The sequence below is a fragment of the Peromyscus californicus genome, unplaced genomic scaffold, assembly GCF_007827085.1.
Source record: "Peromyscus californicus insignis strain IS unplaced genomic scaffold, ASM782708v3 Scaffold_7__1_contigs__length_154581171, whole genome shotgun sequence".
Lineage (NCBI taxonomy): Eukaryota > Metazoa > Chordata > Mammalia > Rodentia > Cricetidae > Peromyscus > Peromyscus californicus.
Genome location: NW_026294595.1, coordinates 73,145,960 through 73,167,164, shown reverse-complemented (window position 1 = coordinate 73,167,164; position 21,205 = coordinate 73,145,960). Strand labels below are relative to the sequence as shown.

The 21,205-nt window shown below is 36.6% G+C and overlaps 1 protein-coding gene across 8 annotated transcripts in view; it reads right to left on the bottom strand.

The window, feature by feature from the left end:
* Lrrc4c (leucine rich repeat containing 4C) overlaps nucleotides 1–21,205 on the bottom strand; it is a 1,313,763-nt gene that overhangs the window by 49,835 nt on the left and 1,242,723 nt on the right. The window contains exon 1 of one of the 8 annotated variants that reach the window (XM_052725803.1): nucleotides 12,025–12,108. The exons of the other annotated variants lie outside the window; for them this stretch is intronic. The gene's annotated coding sequence lies outside the window, so the exon portion shown is untranslated. Of the gene's footprint in view, nucleotides 1–12,024; nucleotides 12,109–21,205 lie in introns of those variants that run through there. 8 annotated transcript variants of the gene reach the window in all.

Sequence of the window (21,205 nt, the reverse complement as noted above, 5' to 3'; positions counted from 1 at the left end):
ACAAATATAATTTGTCGAGGCCATATAATGTTGCTTGTATGTATGCATTCAGGACTGACTATTTAGCACTGGATAATCAATTGTGCTCTTCCCTGAGTAGGACCGTTTCTCTCACTTGCAACATTATTCAGTTGCCTGTAGTTCTTGGTGTACGGTTGTAACATGGTGAGCTTTTCCCCATCCAGTATGATATGTTTGTTGGTGTCATTCTTGTTCAGCTCATGTTTGGCGGTCATGTTGGTGAGGCTTTAGAGATATAGCTTCTTATGTTATTAGGATGTAATCTACACAAGGCCCATATATATATCATCCAAATGATTCTCAAATTGGCTTGCATGAAGAAAGATACTGGAGTTTATGAGATAAGTAGTTTTGAGTGAGCTCTAGCATATGGATTCACAAGTAACCAACACAAACTTAGAACTTCAGCCATTGCCATAGGAGCAATTCTGCCCATATCCATTTGACTTAACCAATGATGTGACTTCTCACTCGAATTCAGGCTTTTGAAATGTTAAAAACACCTAGTTAGCTAAGCTAAATCTAATAATTTCATATTGCTTTGTAATGCAGAATAGAAAACTACAAACAACAACAACAAAAGAAAAACCTGGGGCTGGTGGCTTGGACATGCAATGCCACTTACTCAGGAGACTGAGTCAAGAAGATCACAATATCAAGTCCTGCTGGCCTACAGTGAAATCAAGGCTGGCTTAGTCAACCTAGTAAGACACTGCCTCAATTATAAATGGGGAGGGGATTGGTCTAATCAAGTGGTAAAGCACTTCTCTAGCATACACAGTATACTGGGTTGAGTGCTCAATACGATATAAGAAAGAAAAGAAAGAAAGAAAGAAAGAAAGAAAGAAAGAAAGAAAGAATGAAAGAAAGAAAGAAAGAAAGAAAGAGATCCTTAAGAACATTTTGTAAAAATATATTATGGCCTGCATTTCAATTTGGTACAAGTATCTTTTCTCAGTAATTGTACAGGTCATTAATATTAAAGGATCTTAAGTAGGAAGGAGATACTGGAAAAAAAAACGTTTATTTCGCTGAGCTATGTGTACTCACTATGAGCAATGGATGCTGCATGAAGATCGACACATTGATGTCAGTCTTGTAATTAAACTTAGAACAAATTTACAAAGAGCAGATAATTATCTTTCAGCAGAAGAATATTTTTATTACTTATTTTATGTATGTAAGTGTTTTGTCTGCATGTGTAATTATCTAAATGTGAATATCTGGTGCAAAGGAGTACATAAGAGGGAATCCAATCCCTGAAACTGGAGTCATGACAGTTGTGAGCACCATGTGAATGCTGGGACTCAAAGCCAGTTTCTCTTGAAGAGCAGCAGTGCTTTAAACCACTGAGACATCTCTCTGGCCCAGGAGTCTTAAAATATAAAAATAAAGACATTGCTATTCAAAAGACACTAGTGAGTGATTATTGAAAAACCATGGTTTACACAAATATATAAATAAAAAACTTATCATTTTGATGAAAGTACAAAAATATGTATAAAAACTATGAAATATACCCAAGCATAGCACTGTACTAGCGTGCTTATCTTGAGGTGTGTCTGTGTGTGTACATTTATGTCTTCTTGTGTCTCAAGGCCTGCTGCTGCGTGTGAGTATTTGTGTGTGTGTGTGTGTGTGTGTGTGTGTGTATAATGAGTGTATATATGTATTTGTTTATATATCTGTATCTAACTTACTATCTATCTATCATCTATCTATCTATGTATCTATCTATCTATCTATCACCTGTCTATCTATACCTGTATGTGTGAGTATATGAGTATTAACCTGGAGTTATCTCTTTGCATTTGGTTGCATTGGTGAATATATGTTTTTTTTGGAAGTTAAAATGCAGATATATGTCAGTGGCAGTATATGCTCATGGGTCTGTGCCTGTATGTTATTTGTATTTATGTGTCTGTATCTATGAAAGACCTGTAGAAGATGAAAAAGAAATATCTTTAGATACTTTGATAAGTATTAGCAAAGGATAGAAATAAACAAAATAAGTAAAACCCTTGATTTTGACCTTTACTATCTAATTTCAGTTTCAATTCTATGAATTTGGTAAGCTGATTCAGTTCTAAGAACGGATTTTCCTGCATAAAAATGAACTATGCTTTAAGAATTAAAACTATCCCAATGCCAACATGATATAAACTAGTAAAAAACATTTTAGGAATCTATTCAGATCTCTTTAAAGAAACTGAACTGACTCCTGCTCAGAAATCTTCCAGTCCCATTCCTGGTTATCTACAGCCACTACAATTGTGCATGCATGCTCACCAAAACAATATATTATGTTTGAGCTTGAAACCCTAGGCCACAACTAGAACTCCTCTAAGGTCACAAGGAACTTTTTAGTACCTACACTTGCTAGAATGATACATGGCAAGGAACATGAGCAAGCTACAGGCTTGTGATAATATGGATGAATTTCATAAATATATTGTGAACATAAGAAGCCAGACACTAAAATTTCCATATGATTCCTGTAACACAAGCAGGCAACTCTAATCTAAACAAGAAGACTTCTACAGGTTTAAAAATCAAGATATTGTTTATACTTGTGTGCACTGGTTTGAAAGAAAAATTTCCACCATAGGCTCATATATTTGAACACTTGGTCCCCAGTTGGTAGTGCTATTTGAGAAGGTTATGAAGCCTATAGGAAGTTGGTCCTTGATAGAGAAGTATGCCACTAGAGCAGCCTTTGAGGGTTTAGAGCCTTACCCTGCTCCCTATTCTGTCTCTCACTCTGCTTCCTGAGTGTGGACAAATATGTAATCATCCAATTTCCTGCTCCTGTCAATTGCCATGCATTCTCCACCATTATGGACTTGTTTCTATATAACTACAAGCCAAAATAAACTCTTCTCCTTAAGTTGCTTTTGGTCATTATACTTTATCACAGTAACAAAAGCAATTAGTAGATTGAAGATGAGCAGAAGAGAACATGAAAAGGGAAGAGAATTATCAGAGCTGTGGTATTTGGTCTGAGGTTTTGTTTTATTTTTCTTTTTGCTTTTTTTTAAATCTCTCTTTCTTTTGGGGGGATCTTTATAAATTAATCAATTTATTTATCTTTAGTTTTAATTTGCAAAAGGGTCTGGGTCTCTTGTCCAGACTGGCCTGCAACTGACTCCTTCTTCTGTGTCAGCTTCCTAAATGCTGGAATTACAGGAGTATTCTATAATGCCTGGCAGTCATCAGATTATCACTGTAGATGATGTGCTGTGGATGATTGATTGACTGATAAATAAAATGCTGATTGGCCAGTAGCCAGGCAGGAAGTATAGACGGGACAAAGAGAGAGGAGAAGTCTGGGAGGTGGGAGGCTGAGTCAGAGAGGCACTAAGCCGCTGTGATGAATAGCAGGATGTAGAGTAAGCCAGGAGACACATGACAAGATATAGATTAATAGAAATGGGTTAATTTAAGATTAAAAAAAAAACTTGGATAGCAAAAAGTTTGAGCCATTAGGCCAAACAGTTTAAATAATATAAGTGTCTATGTGTTTATTTTATAAGTGGGTTGCAGGACTGCCAGGGTTTGGCGGTACCTGGAGAGAAACTCTCTAGCTACAAATGGTGCCCAATGTAGGGCATGAATCCACGACCCTAAGATTAAGAGTCTCATGCTCTACCAATTGAGCAAGACGGGCTGGTCCCAGCTGAAATTCCCAAATATATCAAGCTAGCTTTGGAAATGGAATTGGCTCACTCCTTCTCTAAACCCAAGCATATTTCTAAAATAAAAAGTTGAAAGATTTTTTTGTCCCATATCAGAAGGGCCCTCTAGTGTGGGACAGTGCAAAACCAGTATTTTTATTTAAAAGCAGGTTGATTATAAATGCAATCTCTTTCTAAGAAGAAAAGGGGGTAGTTTAGATATGTTAGGATGAAGGGGTAAACTTTTAAAGAACAACTTGTTTAAAATGTTTTACATTGGTATAGATTTTAGTTAATTGACACAAATTTAGAGTTGATTTTGTTCTAATATATATATTTCTACTCTTGTTTAAGATATTATGCTTATGTAACTCATTTAGATTATAATGGATAAATAAAAAATACAGATTAATAATTAGTCATCTATGACAATCAAACTTATAGTCATGTTAAGTTTTCTAGGTATACACAGATATAATTCAATTAGGTAGGTAATCTTCAAACACTTTAAAGACATACAGAATATGACATTTAAAATATTTTTAAAAATTTTGGCTTTCTGAACAGTGAAACAGGTCTGCTCCTGGCAGCACCGATTTACTTCAGAGAGGAGGATGGACATCGAAGACACTCCATATGGAGTTTATCTTCACCATGACAAAAATAGCCATTTGGGAAAGAAACTGTTCTTGCCTGGACTGCTTGATCTACTGGACATGCAGGACCCATAGGAAGGTGAAAACTAAACTTTGCTTGGTGAAATGGTCCTTCAGGTTCCTGCTTCGCAGAGTAGACTGTCAGACATTCTACAAGACACAGAAAAGTGACTGAAAAAATCTAGGCCTGTGTGCTGAAGACAGATGCTCCAACTTTACAAAAGAACTTTGCATGACTGTCCAGGCTGTCAGCTGTCTTTGTCTACTCTCCCAAGACTCTTGAAAGTTTCTTGCATCCTTCCATTTCTCACATAATATTATATCTTTCTGGGGTCTTTGATGTAGTTGAAGACTAGATAGTTATAATTTCCTTAGTTATGATAAAACATAAGTTAGATATGAAAACTTAGACTCACAAATATAGGATAGATAGGATATCTTCTTTAATTTTGCCAAATACAAATAGACTAGATATTGTAACTGCAATTCTTGCTTGATAATTGTTTTGTTATGTGTAATTTTACTATGTTAAAGTTAAAACCTTCCTTTTTGAAACAAACAAACAAAAAAAATGTGAAGTGCTGTGAATGACTGATTGATAAATAAAACACTGATTGGCCAGTAACCAGGCAGGAAGTATAGGTGGGACAAAGAGAGAGGAGAAGTCTGGGAGGTGGGAGGCTGAGTCAGAGAGACACCAAGGCACTGTGATAAGGAGCAGGATATAAAGTACCAGTAAGCCACGAATCACATGGCAAGATATAGATTAATAGAAATGGGTTAATTTAAGATTAATAAAAAACCTGGATAGCAAAAAGCCTGAGTCATTAGGCCAAACAATTTAAATAATATAATAGTCTGTGTTTATTTTATAAGTGGGTTGCAGGACTGCCAAGGCTTGGTGGGACCTGGAGGAAAACTCTCCAACTACAATGATGGTTAATTGTGTGTTCATTTTCTGATTTATCAGGGACACACAAACCTTGCTTTTCCTTTTAGGTTGCTATACATCCTATGTATTTTTTAAAGCAGAATGGCAGTCAGTTATAATTATCATATAGGATAATGCAAATGAGCATGATACAGATAACCTTTAGCACTGTGCCTCTGTGATAAAATTATTTTCAAATTATAAGTGACAGCTTACAGAATGGGAAAAGATCTTCACCAACCCCACATCTGACAGAAGGCTGATCTCTAAAATATATAAAGAATTCAAAAAACTAGACATCAAAATAACAAACAATCCAATTAAAAAATGGGCTACAGAGCTAAACAGAATTCTCATCAGAAGAATCTCAGATGGCTAAAAGACATTCAAGGAATTGTTCAACATCCATAGTCACCAGAGAAATGCAAATCAAAACGACTCTGAGATACCATCTTACACCTATCAGAATGGCTAAAATCAAAAACATTGAAGACAGTTTTTGATGGAGAGGATGTGAAGCAAGGGGAACACTCCTCCACTGTTGGTGGGAGTGCAAACTTATACAGCCATTTTGAAAATCAGTATGGCAGTTTTTCAGAAAATTGGGAAATCAATCTTCCTCAAAGCCCAGCTATAGCACTCTTAGGCATATCCCCAAGGAATGCTCAATCATACCACAAGGACACATGCTCAACTATGTTTATAGTAGCATTATTCATAATAGCCAGAACATGGAAACAACCTAGATGCCCCTCAACTGAAAAATGGATTAAGAAAATGTGGTACATATACACAACGGAGTACTACTCAGCAGTGAAGAAAAATGACACCATAAAATTTGCAGGCAAGTGTTTGGAACTAGAAAATATCCTGAGTGAGGTAACCCAGACTCAGAAGGACAAACATGGTACGTACTCCCTCCTAAGTGGATACTAGATGTAAAGCAAAAGATAACCAGACTATAACCCATAGCTCCAGAGAAGCTATCTAACAAGGAGGACTCAAAGAGGGATCACCCTGGGAAAGGGAAATAGATGAAATCTCCATGAGTAAACTGAGGATGAGGGGTGGGTAATGGAGGGTAGGGGATGGGGGATGAGAACATAAGGGAACAGGATGGTTGAGCTGGAACAGGGATGGAGTGGGAGAGCAGTGAAAGACATGCCATGATAGAGGGAGGCATCATAGGGATATAGGGAAACCGGATGCTAGGGAAGTTCCCAGGAATCCCCAAGGATGACCCCAGTTTAGACTACTAGCAATAGTGGAGAGGGTGCTTGAACTGGCTCATCCCAATAACCAGATAGGTGAATACCTTAACTGTCATCATAGAACCTTTCTCCAGTGACTGATGGAAGTAGATGCAGAGATCCACAGCCAAACACCCGGCCAAGCACCAGGAGTCCAGTCAAAGAGAGAAAAGAAGGATTCTATGAGCAAGGGGCATACAGATCATGATCAGGAAACCCACAGAAACAACCAACCAAATCAAACTAATGGGAACTCATGAAATTTAGATCAACAGTTGTAGAGTCTGCATGGGACTGGACTAGGCCTTCTGCATAGCAAGACAGTTGTGTAGTTTGATCTGCTTAAGGGATCCCCGGCAATAGGATCAGAATCCATCCCTGGTGCATGAGCAGGTTTTTTGGAGCCTACCACCTATGATGGGAAACCTCTCACAACCTTGAGGCAGGGTGAGGGGCTTGGACCTGCCTTCTACTAAATGTACCTCCCCATAGGAGGTTTTACCTTATTGTAGGAAGGAATGGGGAATGGGTTGTGAGTGGGAGGCTGGAGGAGCAGAAAGAGGGAAGAGGGACATCTTTGATTGGTATGTAAAATGAATGAAAAAAATCTTAATTAAAAAAAAGAAAAAAATTGTAATTGACAACTGCTAGTTAGTTGAAGATCCAACTTACAAATCATCGGCTTCCTTAACTAAAATGAAATGAAGTAATATAGAAAATGCTAAGGTGCATTATATGTTAGATATCATTATGTGATCATATATATATATAATACATTTTATTAAGGTAATAATTAGAAAGGATCAATATTAGGGGTCTGTGGGTCTCGTGATATAATCTCACAAGACCATTCCTACATTACAACTCTGCATCAACAATCAGCCTTGATTCCACTTTTAGCTAAATGAAAAAAACAAACGAATGAACAAACAAATATTTCAACAGAAGAGTTCCAGATCACTATAAAGTATTCCCAGTGTTTATTCATGAGTAATGCCAAATAGGGGTCACTCCTGGTAATTTCCCAGAAGGCCTAGGGCTCTCCATGTGTCATATGGCCTGGGATTCTGCAAACTCTTTTCAAAATGAGGAAGGCTAGCATCTTCTACATCAGAGATTTTCACAAGTGCAAAAATTCTTTTAAACTGTTTTTCTCAAGAACATCCTAGCAGATGTAGCAAGTGGTAGCACTGTGTATCAGCAAAGACACGGAATGGAAAATATTGCTCATTTGTATATTCCCAAAATAATAGAATGGAGATAATAATTAATAGCTATATTTATACCCCTTGATTTAATTAACTTCAGCTTAGATGTTTGCAAACATGTGATTTTATGTTTGCGTAAATGTGTCAATGTGAAAATTAGTCATTAGTACATAAACTGAAGAAGAATAGAGGCCACCAGCAAAAGGCAGTGCCTGGGGTAGTTCTCAATGTTCTACTTTTGGATGTTTTGTCCACAGAAATCACTGATGACATTTTATAACACAAAATTCTGGAGAGGTGGAGGGAAAAGGAAGGTAGATGGGACAATGACATGAACAGAGGGTGGAGTAAGGTTTCATCTGGGGGCAATCTAAGTCATATCCCTACAGGACAAAAGGACAGTTTGTTGAGGTGTGGTGGTGTAGTTTTAAACTGGCTCATTTTCAACATACTTTCTCAAGGAAAAAAAGATTTTAAACAAAACCCAAGATCAAGAAAGTGGAAGATGAAATATATGAGGACAGAATATATTTTACTTTAAGATCAAGATATGCCAAGGCTCTTTGTAAAATTAAATGAGGACTAAACAGTGTGTGAAGAAGGGATTCTGAGAGGTGAAGTATTTGCAAGTCATTAAAATACTAAAATGAAATTCATTCTATGTCTTTATGTAAATTTATTTATATAAATAATGTGTGTATATATATAATGTCTATGTGAATGTACAAATTATCTGTATTTATCATGCTGTACCTTACATATGTACGTGTGAATGTGTGCTGTGTGTGTGTATGTATGTATATGTGTGTGTGTGTGTGTATGTGTGTGTGTGTGCACGTGCACGAGCTTATGTGTGTGTGCAGTGACCAAATTAGGGTCATTGGCATCCCCACCTCTTCATTATTTTCATTTCTTTGTGATGATAATGTTCAAGACCTTCTCTTCATTATTAACATGTAAGTTATTAAACCTGTGCTGCTATAGAATGCTAAAAATTACTTCTTATGTCTATAATATATATCCATACCTATTACTCAACCACTAATCCCTCTATACTTCCCACCTTCTAGTACTCATTATTTGACTCTATATTTCTATTATATATAATCATCCCCTCACAAGATTTCAAACTTTCTTGTTCTTGAATAATAGGCCATGACATGGAGAAAGGTAAATTCACATAGTATTGGTAGGAAAAGAAAGAAAAATGGTGTAAGTAATCCCTTAGAAACCTCAGATAGAAGCATTTTATATAAAAGAAAAACCTATTTCTACTGCTGCATGTATACAAAATATATATGTATGTATGTGTTTATGCACTAGTAAAATAGTAGAATATATATATGTATTATAATATATATGTTATATATATATATATATATATATATATATATATATATATATATCCCAAGAAAATAAAATTCAAAAATTATAAAGATCCTGGATGCCTATACTTTTTGCAGTATTTTCAGCATCTAAGATATGGAATCAATCCTGATACTGACAAGCAGATAAAGAGAAGATGACTATGATCATTTTCATAACACTAGGGACAGCCCAGGTTCCTGTGCATAGCCCGCAAGCATTCTGGCACCAGTTTTTCAGTCCTTTGGTTTACTTTCTTTTTGGATAGGGTCTTGCTAAGTTGGCTAGACAGGCTTTCAACATGGGATTTTTGCCTCATTCTCCAGAGTACATGGAATTACACACTTGCAATAACAGACCTTTCTTAACTGTGCTTTTTTGAGACTCAATTTAAATTAAATTTCTTTGGCAAACAGTGAAATGGTTTCAGGATGAGAAATACTAGGCACAGCTTTGAGCTACTTCTAAAATGACCCTCTAGTTTGGATTTACATCTCCTAATGCTTGAAGCTGATGAATACACATTACATCTGTGTGGACTGGTCACAATCAATAAAATGCAAATCCCTCAAAAACCTCATTGGTATATTAGTGCTTTGCTTTGGGCTAGTTAGAACTGGAGACATATAGGACCAGAGCTCCGTGACATCAACCCTGCCAGAAGCATGCACTCTGGGAAAGGTCAGGTGGGGAGAGAAACCTCATATCAGAGTTAATAAACATAGCTCTGCTTCACTAATTAATGTCACTGACTCATGTGGTGTGAAAACACAACTTAAAAGGATTTATATCAGCAAGAAGTCTGTTCTGGGTAAGGGAAGGAGCGGGGAACTCTTTACGTAACTAAGAATGAAGGGGAATCTTTAATATTCTGTTAATTACATCTTTCACATCTATAATTTCTGAGCAGAGCAAGGAGGCAAAATCAATTCAGTGCTGCCATGACACAGTGGTTCCATTTTAATTAAACCCCCCACCTTCAGATTACCTCCTGTTAGGGCATGTACTGGAATCACCCTCAGTCTCAGTCTTAACTTCTACTTTTCCCCTTTAATTACAGCATGTCTCTTTTTAACCTTGACTTTTATACAGTAACCTTTCAATGGAAATACATAGCACCCATAAAGATGCAGGGTTTCTTGAATGGGTTCACATAAATTCATGTATACATATACATATACACATCCAGTCCTTCAAACAACGCATTAAGAATATATAACACTGAGACTTCCTCTCTAGGACACGTTAGTTACTCATAAGACTCTCCCATTCTGAAACTGTTCATATGCCTTACGAACTAACTCATTTACCAATCACAGCATCAACAACCCTTCCTATTGAAAAGAAATACTATGCTATGAATGTAAGCTTTTGGCACAGAAGGGCATGCAAAAAGAAACATTCATTTGGATGCCAATGATACAGCTCCATAGTAGGGAAGTTGCTTGGTGTAAGGAGGCCCTGTGTTCCAACTCCAGGGTTGAGACCCGCATGGCTTTGGGATTGACCTGACTCAGGTGACAGGGAATGAAGAAACCAATGACACATACATAAAAAGCTGAGATTGGGTGGTCTGTGCACTCTAGTGGAGACACCATCAGCCTGGACAAGTAGCATGTTTAGTGTATGTAGCTGAATGAGAAAATGGATTTATTACATACAGGTGATCAAGGAGTCAGGCTAGCTAATCATGATACGGGGCTTCTGTAAAGGAGCAATGTCAGACTGGAATCACCTGGGTGGAAGAAGCTATGGTTAATAATTTCTGTACACACTGTCAACATCCATAATTGGAGCAAGGCAACGTTTTGTCATTTCCCTGATCCTTACTCAGGGTCTTGCCATCCCCATTGCTATAATAGCAATGGGGTCCTTAAGATGATGTTGCTCGTGTCAATGATACACATTCACTCAAGACTTCATCGGCTCTGCACTCCAACACAACAACAAAAACAACACACACACAGAAACACACACACACACACACAAAGAATTATGCAAAATATTCAGAAGGTGATAAGAAAATAAGTCTGAAAGTATTAAGATAAACTGAAACAAATCAATTTAATTATTTCAAATATATGTCTATTTCAGAAGGCATAAAAATCCATTATGTATAAAAAGTTCACCAGTATAGGTGCACATTTACACTATAGTGAATTGACTGCATAAAGCCTGCTCAGTGGGCTATTTTTATGTTTGGAAATACCAAAGCAGATGTTTGTGGATTGAGAGTCTTTTTATGCTTCTGTTGTAAAGAATTATAATCGGTTATCTATTATGGATTCTACTCTATAACCATTGATCAAATCTCATAACCCAGTTTTATAAAAAAGGATATAAAATGCAGCATCACATATAAACTTCACATATCACACCATTTCTAACAAGCACCAATTACAAATGATAAATACAGGGTATTTTCTTTGCAGTCAACTCTTGAATAGCATCAGTTGTTGCTGAATTGCCACAGTATTAATTTGGTCACTTTCTCATTGTCCTTTCTTTTTACAGACACAAGCTAGTGTTAGAGTTTTAGTTTATGAGATACATTTAATTTCTTTTGTGTAAAGAAAACAACGATAACAGCTTTTAAAAATACAGTGCAGAGTTACAAATAAAGCTTGAATTTGTAGAATTGCTAAACATTGAGTCCTTTTGGGGCTGTGGGTATTAATAGTGCAAAAATGCTGCTGCACAAGGGGCTGTTTGTGTGAGTGGGCTTCCATCTATGAATATCTGTGCATATCTTTTTGAAACCCAGTACACACATAGGAATTGCAAGAGGAATGTAAAAACGTTTTATGCAATGAGTCATCCCACAGTCCCTGCTTTGTTGCAGGGCGGTCATCACTGCACATTAATTTGGATGCTAACTATGCAACCATGAAAAACACAAAGGCAGAGGACCTTGCTTACCCAAGGAGAGGCTTTAAAGGACTCACTCGGTGAAAACATCTGCAGTGCCTATTTTAAATCAAGACTTCTAAATTACATCTTCAGGGAGAGTAAGCTACTCATCGCTGTGAACTAGAGTCTCATCATGAAGCTAGATTAAGAGAGAAAAAGAGAAGAAAAAACAGAAATAACCAGAGAGGAAATGAAAAGAGCAGAGGAGAAAAAGTGAAAGCAGGGTGCATATGCCACAAATATCTGGGCACAACAAAGGCATATATTAAGGGTTCCAAGGGTAAACAGGTGCTGTGAGAAATTACAACAGTCTGGTGTTGATGCTATAAACAACTAGAAATGTATGAGAAAAGAGAATAATTGTGTACCAAATACAGTGTTCTCTCTCTGCCTCTGGAAATTTCTTCTTATCATTCAATACAAGAGAACAAATATAGTGACAGTATTTTTTTTTCAGTGTAAAATACACATAATCTAAAGAGGGCACTGTGTTTACACACTTTGCAGTGGGGGTGGGGGGGACCTGTGCCTTTCAAAGTAGACTGTTCCTGCAGGATTTCTTAGTGCTGTTCAGATGTTAATAGAATGTATTTTCCTGCTTGAGGCAAAACATTAAATAGACAGTGAGACAGTCAATCAAGGCTCACATTTCCAGAGCATGTACAATGTGGTAAACTCATAGGTTCCAAAGGCAGTTTGCAGAACGGGTGCCTTAGACTCTTCAAATCAACTGTCTGATGATATATTACACTTAAGAAAACAGCACATTTTAAGTCATTAAAATACTCATGTAAAAGTTATTCAAAGACTAATATAAAAATTAATATTTACATTGTTTACTAGAGTTTAATAACTTAGACAGAGGATCGAACATGATCAAAATGGTCCCTGTAGCCTTGAAGCTTTTCCTTTCTATATATTGATATAGTTTAATAATACATGAAATAAAACCACTCAGAAGGTCAACATTAAATTTGGCTTTCAAAAACATTAAGATATTAAAACTTAAGAAGGAAGGAAAAATTGTAAATAAATGCAAAGTGCTGGAAATAACTAGAAACTTGTAGGCATTTGAGTAGATAGAAAAATTCTGTGAGAAAGACCAGCTAATTAAATGGGGCAAGGCATGCAAGGGTTTCCAGTAGGACTAACATGCTAAATGCCAAACCCTTGGCAGCATAAAATATGTTGTTGATACCATGGCAAGTATGTAACATGAAAGAACGAGATATTTGTAAGCAAAGAAATGACTTCCTAGAGCTGGGATAAGAACTAACATACAATTTCCTACATGAGTGAAATGCATGCTGTAATACAATGATCTTGGGATCCAATCTAGCTCAATCTAATATAATAGAATCTAATCAGCAGAAGTACCTCAGTATTTGTCACCATTTAAATCAGCCCAGGTCACCAGTAGTTCCACCATCTTACCACAATCATTTTTCTATACCACCATGGATCACAACATTGACCTGAATGTCTATTTTCCCACTAGCCCCAGGAGCTCTTGGTGCTGGTACTAGCCACTTCATCTTGAGAAAGATTCCTATCTACCATGCTGTGGTATGGATATGTCCATTCCAAAGGTGTTTTTAAATTTATTACTTATTTTGATGAAATTAAAAGATGAGGCTTTGGAAAAGTAATTAAGTCAGGAGTTTCTTGCCTCCATGCATAGAAAAGTATCTTAAGGGAAGGTTGGTGGGAATATATTGTTTTGCTGGGTGAGGACAATGTACACCTATCCTAATTTGGGAAACAGGAAAATATTAAACACAAAGGTTCTGGGAATAGAAAACTCTAGACTTTAGGATCCCCTCTATTAAACACTGCATGCACTCACCATTTATATTTTTCCTTAACCTCACATTGTCCAACAATCAAAAAGAAAAAAAAATGAGAAAAAAAAACCCAGAAAACATCATCTATCCTGAAAGGTTTATGAGGTTCTTAAGGGATGATATGTGCAGAGTGTAAGCCTATACATCAAGTAGGCAAAAAAATAAAATAAGATAAAAGAATGAATGAAAGAGAGAGAGAAGTGCTGCATTTTTTTGTTGTTACATTATTTTATTATTCACTGTTCATTTTTTACAAAAATTTATTGAAAAGATTAACAGTTGGTGATATGTAGGTGATGCGAACTTCATATTAATTAGTTTTCATGTAAAGGTAATTCAGATATATAATGTAAAGCAGTTTTTTTTTTACTTCTGTTGACCTTGAGCCCTGAAATGGAATTTATTAAATAGTAAATATAAATGAAGCTCTAGAGCCAACCTCACAGTAGAGGTCACATGCTCTGAGCTGTTTAACTCCAATGAAACAGACTTATCTTAGAGTCCTTATGCTATAGAAGAGATTCCTGCTAAAACCTTTTCACTGAAGCCCATTGAAAGGCTGTGAATCATGAACCAATGGCTGAGGGGTCCCCAACTGGATCAGGCCCTCTGAATGGGTGAGACAGTTGATTGGCTTGATCTGTTTGGGAGGCATCCAGGCATTGGGACCGGGTCCTGTGTTCATTGCATGAGTTGGCTGTTTGAAACCTGGGGCTTATGCAGGGTCGCTTGGCTCGGCCTGGGAGGAGGGGACTGGACCTGCTTGGACTGAGTCTACCAGGTTGATCTCAGTCCGCGGGGGAGGCTTTGCCCTGGAGGAGGTGGGAATGGGGGGTGGGCTAGGGGGAAGGTGAGGGGGGCGGGAGGGGGGAGAACAAGGGAATCCATGGCTGATATGTAGAACTGAATTGTATTGCAAAATAAAAAAAAGAAAAAAAAAAAAAAAAAACAGAAAGGCTGTGAATCTGAAGAAGCATTCTCTTAACGATAAGTGTCTGTACTGCAGCTGAAAGTCTTTTGGACGACATGCTGCTGGAGGGAAGCATAGACCCACTGCTTCACAGAGTCAGTGATGAGCATTGTTCCCCCAGAGCTGGTGATAAAAGTAGTTCCACCATGATGGAAAGCTGAGGTGGGCGTCGCCAGCAGCCAAACATGCCATTTCAGTCCTAGTCACTCTGCAGTTTAAAGTAACCCTAAACAATTTATAATGTGTATTAAAATATATGAAGGTTTGGAAGAGAGAGGAAAAGGAATATAGACAGTTATATAAATAGAGCACCCATTTACTTCAAAGAGAAAAATGGGCATTGAAGACAATCTATATGGAATTTATCTTTTTCTTGGCAAAAATAGCCATTTGGGCAAGAAACTGTTCTTGCCTGGACTGCATGACAAAATGTCATAAAAATTGGACATGCAGGACCCATAGGAAGATGACCATGGAACTTTGCAAGGCAAAATGATCCTTCAGGTTCCTGCTTGGCAGAGGAGGCTGCCAGATATTCTACAGTACACAGGAAGAAGTGACTGAGACTCTAGTCCTATAGGCTGAATGTAGGTGTTCCAATGTTGCAGAGGAACTTTGGGTGATTGTCCAGGCAACCAGCTGTTTCCGTCATTCTAGATTTTTGGAAGTTGCTTACAATGCACTTCCTGTTTACTTAGCTAATACTATATCTTTCTGGGGTCTTTGATGTAGCTGAAGAGTAGTTATAATTTTCTTTAGTTATGATAAAAGATAAGCTAGATGTGGAATCTTAGAATTACAAATATAGGATAAATAGAATATTTTCTTTGAATGTGTCAAATATAAATAGACTAGATATAGTAACTGTAATTCTAGCTTGATAACTGTTTTGTTATATGTAATTTTACTATGTTAAAGTTAAAACCTTCCTTTTTGATTAGACAGAAAAGGGAAAATGCTGTGAGTCAATGCTGTCGTACACTGGTTTAATAAAACACTGATTGGCCAGTAGTCAGGCAGAAAGTATAGGTGGAGAAAGCAGACTAAAGGAATGCTAGGAAGAGAAAGGGCAGAGTCAGGAGTCACCAGCCAGACACAGAGAAAGCAAGATGTGAAAGCAGAACTGAAAAAAGGTACCAAGCCACATGGCTAAATATAGATAAGAATTATGGGTTAATTTAAATGAAAGAGCTAGTCAGTAATAAGCTTGAGCTAATGGCCATACAGTTCATGAATAATATAAGCCTCTATGTGTTTACTTGTGTCCAAGCAGCTGTGGAACTGGCAGGTGAGAGAGATTTGTCCTGACTGTGGGCCAGGTGGGACATAGGAAAACTTTCAGCTACAGTGCACAAATGCTTGTGTGTATTTGTGTGTGTGTGTGTGTGTGTGTGTGTGTGTGTGTGTGTGTGTGTGATTGAAATGGAACAGTATTTCTGAAGTATCTATAAGAAGAGACATATGTATATTATATTTTATGTATTATATATATATATATTGTATAAGTGTACAAGAGACATATACACATACACTATATTTTATATCATATATACATATATATATATAATATGTGTGTTTAAACATTCTTCTTACACAATAACCACAGAATCATATTAGAATTTAAGTACATGACAATTCATCAAATGGAGACAAAGGAAAACACATAAGATGGGAGGGTTAAAGTAACACTGACAGATTTTTTATTGCATTAAAGTCTATATAATATTTTTCCTACTTGTTATATCAGTTGATCCTCCCAGAGGACAAGTCAAATAATTATAAATATTATGTCCACTTCACAGTAGAGAGATCAAATTCTTTAATTAATGTCACAGAGTTATTCTGTGATACAGTAGGTACTAAATGTACAGTTTCCAACCTTAAATATCCTTTTCTTCCATTATAACTTTCTGCAGAAATTATGTGAACACAAGACAGACAGATTGATGATTAAGAATATAGTAGAAAAGAAAATATGTATGAATACATCTAGCTCTACCAGTTTCAACCAAATCAATTTCAGTGTATCCATTTCCAAATATCATACAATAGTAATTGCATAACAGGTTTGTGGTAGATTTATCTGATATTTTTTATCCATAAGAGACTTAATGTTCCTGATTTAAGCCCAATGAAAAGAAAATGCAGAAAGGTGTATAGATCAGCCAAGTGATTTCAAAATCTATACAAATTTTGCTTCCTTACCTGCAAGTGGTCATGTCAGAAGAGCAGCAAGTGGCAACTGAAGTTCAGGATGTTAGCCCACCAGCAAAGCTCTGATGGGTGAATCTCAGATAGGCAAGGCCCCAAGGGCTTCTGCCCTAGAGTGTCTCTTCCTACTGTTGTGCCTTTATATGTTTGATACTGCCATTTTCCCTGCCATGGTATGGATGGGCATGGGGAGATACCCACTGCCTTTAATGTAGTGCGATTATCTCATGGAAATATTCTCTTCCACTGGACATTTTTACCTGTGGATTATTATGAAGATGATTTCCTCCTAAGCTGTACTGTTTAACTAAAGCAATGATTTTATACAATGATAGTGTTAGTTTAAATAGAATTTTGACAACCGGGGATCTTAAACAACTGTAGTAAAGGATTATGATAGAGATTATCTTAGTGGGAAAACTAATGTAGATAAAAGTAAAATATGGTATTGCCCCTGCCCCTGATAAAGCAAGGGCTGCAGAGGATAGAAAATAAGACCAAGCAAAATATCACTTGTTTCTTTTGAGGGACCATATGACTGTGACTTAGGTTAATGATTAGGAAAAACAATTGTGTCCCAGGAGATAAGTTAGCTCAAGTTCTTTTAATCTTAATGTTGAGAGATGTGTTCATGGGTTTCAGTATGCATCATGGCTGAAACAAAGTTTTAAGTACGACTTAAGGTTAAGTTAAGATGATTTTTGTTAATGGCTTTGAGATTAAAAGAGAATCTTGGAATACAATTTAAAGGCATACTTTTAATAGCTGAGTGAGGGATTCATTGAGGTCAGGTACCAGGAACAATGGTAGCTGGCTACTGCTGGCTGGCATGCCTGTCTTGCTAGGATGGATTGGTGAACAAAGACAATGATTAATCACTTGTACCTATTTTTGCCCTTAGTTTCCTCATATAAAAACTGTTCACAAATGGATATGTACCCTAAGGATTTAAGAAAGAGATGACTGGTTCTTTCTCATATATAAAAGTTTAGATTTGTGATACTTGTAAGATTTCTTGTAAGATTATCTTTTGAGATAAATAATAAAATGATTGGTTCTTTCTTTGTAACTGCAAAGTGCAAACTGCCAGCAAAAGAACAAGCTGAGAAAAACACCTTTTTTGCTTACACTCTGTTAATCTATAACAAGTTGTTGAGGTATGAATGTTTGTGGGTTCTCAGGACAACTTGCTTTTCACCTGTAATATGTAAAACGCTTAATCATGTAAGGGATATGAAAAACACACTGTTTTTTTTTTTTTTCACTTGAATTCATTGTAATCATTCACTTGAAAAATAGAATGTAACCATATTGTAATTTTTATATTGCTTGAAAGATTTTGCTGGGGTATGTAAGCTGTAAGGGAAAAAATAAAGACTTAAGAGAAGAGAAGAAAAGCATCCGGAAAGGTATATAAGAAAAGATGTAGAAGGAAGGCATCAGGGAATAGTTAGAAAGAAGAAGATATCAAGAGAGAGGCAGAAGGGATACATCTGGATAGAAGCAAGAAAAGAAATAAAGAGAAAGAGAAGATGATGGAGAGATCCTAAAGATGTGTGTGTGTGTGTGTGTGTGTGTGTGTGTGTGTGTGTGAGTGTTCCTTTTTTTTTTTTCCACCGGCCCCAGAGAGTTAAGTTTTGTCCCCCTCACTGGTCCCAGAGAATTAAGTTTTATTCCCTCATATAGAAATGTCATGTTGAGTGATTAGTTCACTAACTCTGTGGATCCTCCTCAATCCCTGATCTGCTGAAGACTGGTCTTCAAGGCAGCCATACTTACCTCAATATCTAGGATTCCTGGTGAACAGGAGAAACCAGAGTAGCTTTTCTCTGAAATCCTCCCTTCAACCAGTTGTTGTTCAAGCCTTGTATCTAGATGATGCACTCCCTAACCTAGGTCAGTGGCCCTCAGAGAGAAACATCCCAATCAGAACATCATCCTTTGGAAGAAGGTGGGAGACCATGTTATCAAAGCAGTTTTTTATTTGGAAGGAGGAAATACTAAAAGGGAGAGGACATAGAATAGAGTGATATAAAGGGGGTAAGAGAATAATGAGACAGGAAAGATTAAATGGGTTGGGGGATAGGAGGTCAGGTTAAAGAAGTGAATTCTACCCTTGTGTAATCTTTTCTCAACAAAACAAGAATAACAAAAAATAAGTTAAATGATAATCTTATCTTTTCAAGTCCAATAGGCTACCCATCTCATTGAGACAAAAGCCTTTAGTTCTTCTTGTGGCTTGGTATGCTTTATCCATCCTCAATTCCTGCTTTATTCATTTTTTAGCCTGATTTGTCTCCCTCACTATTTCTGTGTTAATTGTAAGGGAAACCCTAGTATGATGAATTATTATCACATGGCTCTGACTATTCTGTCTGCTAAAAAAAAAAATCTCCCAGATATCCACAGTCCTAATGTCCTCCTATCTTACTGGTCTTTTTTTCAAATGCCTCTTTCTCAGAAGGATGTCACCAGACAAAGTATTTCAGATATTACATCATCTTTTTGAAACTTCTGTTCATCCTTACCAACTCCACTTTCTGTTGTCATGTAACCTTAATCTCCCTCAGCTGTACTCTGTAATTTAGCTGACTTTCTTTTACTCTGCCATTTCACCCTGACTTCACAGGCATAGAAATCCTTACACTGTTATCCAAATATTATGTCTGAAATTGATCCTGTCTCACAGTTAGTGCTTTATAAAACATTGTTAAGAGTTGCATTGAATGTTAATCTGCTTGCATAAAAATTATATTTGGGTAACTAAAAAAAGTATCAGGTTCATAAATGTCTCATGTCATTGAGTAAATAAGAGTGAGAATTCCTATTAAAATTGTAAAGTTCCATATGCTTTAAAGTTAGTACATTATTACTCATTTCATTACAAAGTGCTTGAGTCAAACCAGCCACCACGGAATTCCACTGCCACCTGGATGTTCTTTCTCAGTGGCAATAAAGAAATGGAATGATGGTTTCCTATATCATAGAAATACACATCCATTCCCTTGTAAACATACATGGAAACATGGGCAGGTTGTGGTGATTCTGCCTACTAATGCGAACATTTAAAAAGGCAGATGAAGAAGTATCCATTACATGAGCAACAGTGGAAATATGACTTTAACCAGTGAAAACAGCTTAAACAGAAGAGTAGATCTTACACTAAGGATTCAAAGTTGGCACACCACAGAGACACTTGCATATTCTAAGTATTGCTATATTATTCAAAACAGATAAGAAATGCAATCCGACCAGAATTCCATCATGAGATGAATGAATAATGAAGATATGACCCATATGCAGAGTGGATAAAAATATGAAATCATGCTATTTTCAGGAAAATATATGCAACCAAAATCATTATACTAAGTAAAGTAAGACAGACACAATGATAAATATTGCATGCTTATTTATATATCAAGAATCTTGACTTAAATATGTGTGTGAGGGCTGGGGTCATTAAAGTACAAAGGAGACACTAAGGGTAGTGCAAGACATCTTTAAAAGAGAGTCACAGAGTATATGTCATGCAAAGCTGTCAGGGAAGTATTTGGGAAAAGGAAGGAAACCTGCAAGAAGGGGATGGGGTGGTACTGCAAAGTAGTATGTGGGCATGTGTATGAATGAATAAGAAAGTACAGTTATATATATATATATATATATATATATATATATATATATATATATATATATATGAAAATGCTTCAAGAGTAGGAAGAAACAATAGTATGATGTCAGCTAATGTGGTAAAAGGTAAGCTGTTGGGAACCAACGATACCCTTTTACTATTCAAGTTAATGATATCAGAAAAACATGACAAGGTCCATGTAAGATTCATTATTGCACTTTCAAGCTGCAATATGGCCATCTGCAAATATCAAAATAGCCCACGTGCTTTATATATGCTCCCCCACCATCCACTTCTCTTCCTCTCCTCCCTGACAAAACACTGGTTTATATTACATAATCAAGTGACTCCTTTCCCCTCTAATATGAAATCGTCTTTGTCTTTATTTCTTGGGAAATCTGGACAAAAAATCAGAGGCCTACAGTCAGGAAATATGAGTCTTATATCCCCTCTGTCCCTCCTGCTCTGCAAGGTTGTCTGTACTCTCTGAAATCTTTGAACACCTTCCAGTTCTTTTAGAATGATTTCTGAAGGTTT